The following is a 3,412-nucleotide window of genomic DNA, read 5'->3' on the forward strand; positions in this document are numbered from 1 at the left end:
ATATATTTATCAGTGTTTAATGGAACAGAATAAAAAATAATATCCATTTAAGAGATGAAGGTTTTATATGTATATGTGTATATATGTGTATTAAAGTTTATTGATTTGATAAATTCAATTTTTAAATGCTCTTATTTACATTTGCCCACTGGACCTGTCCAAGATTGGAGGAGGACTATTTTAGTCTCCTACTTTAATTTTTTAAAAGTTCTTGCATTTTTAATAGATTTTGCCTTACTAATTTACTTGGTATTTTGTTTGGCATGTGCTCTTCTTGATGGTCACTTTTTTCTTAAAATATCAATTTTATTATTAAGTATGCATTCCCTAATTTTATCTTCTTTGAGTCTTTGGATTTAAAACTCCTCTTTGTTTAATATTGCTTTATTTCTATTTGCTTACATCACATATTTGTTTTGAGTGTGTCTTTTATATGTCATTTTTAAAGGTGGGCCATCTCTATATTTTAATTGGAAAACTCATAACCTGCACAATTAAAATAAAAAAGAATAAAAGTTATTTTCTTTTCTTCTACTTTTATCTTTAGAAGTGATGTTTATTTTACATTGGCCTTGTTCTCATTCACTTTTTTTCTTATCACTGCTTATTTTTCAGTTACTCTGTATTCAGGTTTTTTCTTTTTTCCTCTGATTAATTTTGAATCTCTCAATAATTTTCTGTGGAATAATAATCCAACTTCAACGTTCATGTCTGCTACTGCTGTTTATATGTTAGCTCTCCTGGATTCACTTTCTTAGCAATTTATCTTTTTCTTTTCAAATAGTTTAATACTTTTCTCTTTGTTTTGGTTTTGGTTTTTGCTCCTAATAGTCCAGGTTTTTCTAGAAGTGATTATATTGTTCTTAAGTTTATAGAATTATTTGGTTACCTGTGCTCTTTTAAGATTCAGAAAGGCTTTTAATTTTTTTTTTCCTGTATGATCATGTTATAGTTGAGTTTTCTTAAATGGCCATCCTCCTGGATAAATTAAATGTATTGTCTGCATGACATGCCATATTTACAAGTTCTTAGTGAAGGCAGTTTGAAACAAAACACATGCAAGATATGTTCTATTAATATGGTCAACAGGTATATATTTTTCACCTAACAACAGAACAAAGGTGAATGAACAGCAAACTTCTCAACAGTCAAGATTCCTGCAGTTAGGTTTCTGCCCCTTGGGTGCTATGTTGTATCATATTCATATAAACCCCATATCTTCCTATGGGAGAAGAATACCTGAGCCCCACTCTCCCAGGATTAAAATAATAATGTTGTTTGTAAACACCTTCCACTCAGTTATGTGACGATGTTTAGTGTTTCTGAAGACTGCCTGATGGGTATAAACTGCCAACCTTGTGGTTCATAGTCCAGTGCAGATCCTACATCGCCACACCTGGAGTTCTAAAATAATAATACTACAACCATGTCTAAGAGCCAAAATGCATGTACAGAGAGTGATTAGCAGAAATAGGTTTAAAATTAAGGAAAAGTGTAAACTCCTCTGCAAACAAAAGACATGGCTTATCACTCATAGTTTTGAGTGGGTGATCATCTTCTGATAGTTATTTTAGATTTTACTATTTTCAGGAGAATTCTACTGCCAACTATAAGATTGGCAGTTCAAACCCACCAACTACTCCTTAGAAATGCTATTAAGAGTTGCTATGAGTCAGATAGCTTAACAAAGTTCTGAGTTTCTTCAGCGAGCAATCATCTCATAAGGCACATACTTTACTTTGTATCCATTGGTAGCTATTATGCTAATTAGTCTGGACTGCTAACCAGTCACTACTAGAAAATCTCTTACATCATCACTATGAGTCAGAATCTACTTGACGCCACTTGATAACAACATGTTCATTAGCAGTTAAGGATGCAGAGAGTTAGAAATATACTTGTGCTTCCTTCAGTTTGGATCCTCCAAAACTCTATTTTATAATGTGTGTATTTTAAGTGATATTCTTTTTGTAGCTGTTGGACAACCACAGGTGCACTACTGTTTATATTTGATGGTCCCTGAGGATCCATTTCAGTTGCTGAAATACTCTTAAGAGGTAACATCTTAATTAGTAGTGTAAGAAAATACTTGAGGTTTGGTGAAAGTTGTTCTGATATTCTATCTTTGTATGTTCTTCCAAGACAGATAAGAATTAAGACATCTTTCACTTTTCTCTTGATAACTTGTGAGTAATGGAAGACCAGGATGACAAATGAGAGAAAAGAAGCAACATTGACATCTCATAAGGGATACCAAAGATTTTTAGAAATGTCACAGATTTCCATGGGGCCTCTTGTCCAAGTATCCAAAGCATTCTACACTTTCCTTCTTAGTTGTTGTTATGGGATATCAGGCCAGTTCTGACTCATGATGACTTCGTTGTTGTTGTTGTTGTTAAGTGCTATTGAGTTGGTTCCAACTCTTAGTGATCCTGTATAGGATTTCTAAGGAGTAACTGGTGAGCTTGAACTACAGATCCTGCGATTCAAACCAAATATGAGTTTGAGTGTTTATCCTACAGTGCCACACAAGGAATCAAAAAATAATGTTGTTAAGTGCCAGCGTGTTGTTTCAACCCATAGCTATCCTGTATAGGGTTTTTGAGGAATGGCTGGTGGGTCTGAATTGTCAACCTTGCAGTTCAAACTGACCTTGTGGTCCGGCACATTATCTTGAAGCACCACACTAGTATTTATTGTGCATGTACACAATACAAACTCATTATTAAATTATTTAATCTTTTCAATACCTTATGCACAGCAAAATGAAACACTGCCATCACAATCATTGCCACTGCTACCAATCTAGCTCATTGGAGGTTTTCTTCACCTTTGTTGACCACTTTACCGAGCATGATATCCTCCAGAGATTGGTCCCTCCTGATAATATGTCCAAAGTATGAGAGATGAAATGTTGTCATCCTGCCTTGCAAGGGCCATTCTGGTTACCCTTCTTTCAACACAGATTTCTTTGTTCTTCTGAACAGTCCATGGTACTTTCAATATTTTTCTCCAGCATCATATCTCAAAAGCATCAATTCTTCTACAGCCTTCATTATTCACTGTCCAAATTTCACATGCATATGAGCCTACTGAAAACACCATGACTTGAGTCAGACGTACTTTATACTTTGGAACACTCGAAAGAGATCTTTTGCAGCAGATATACTTAATGCAATACATTGTTTGAGTTCTTAACTCCTGCTTTTAATGAGGGTTTATGGGGATCCAAACAAAATGAAGTCTTTGACAAACTCAATATTTTCTCCATTTATTATGCTATTTATGGCTCCAGTGGTGAGCATTTTTGTTTGCTTTACATTGGGCTGCAACCCATACCAAAGGCTGTGATCTTTGATCTTCATCAGTAAGTATTTTAAGTCTTCTTTGTTTTCAGCAAGCAAGGTTGTAT

This window comes from Chrysochloris asiatica, unplaced genomic scaffold (genome assembly GCF_000296735.1).
Source record: "Chrysochloris asiatica unplaced genomic scaffold, ChrAsi1.0 scaffold00228, whole genome shotgun sequence".
Lineage (NCBI taxonomy): Eukaryota > Metazoa > Chordata > Mammalia > Afrosoricida > Chrysochloridae > Chrysochloris > Chrysochloris asiatica.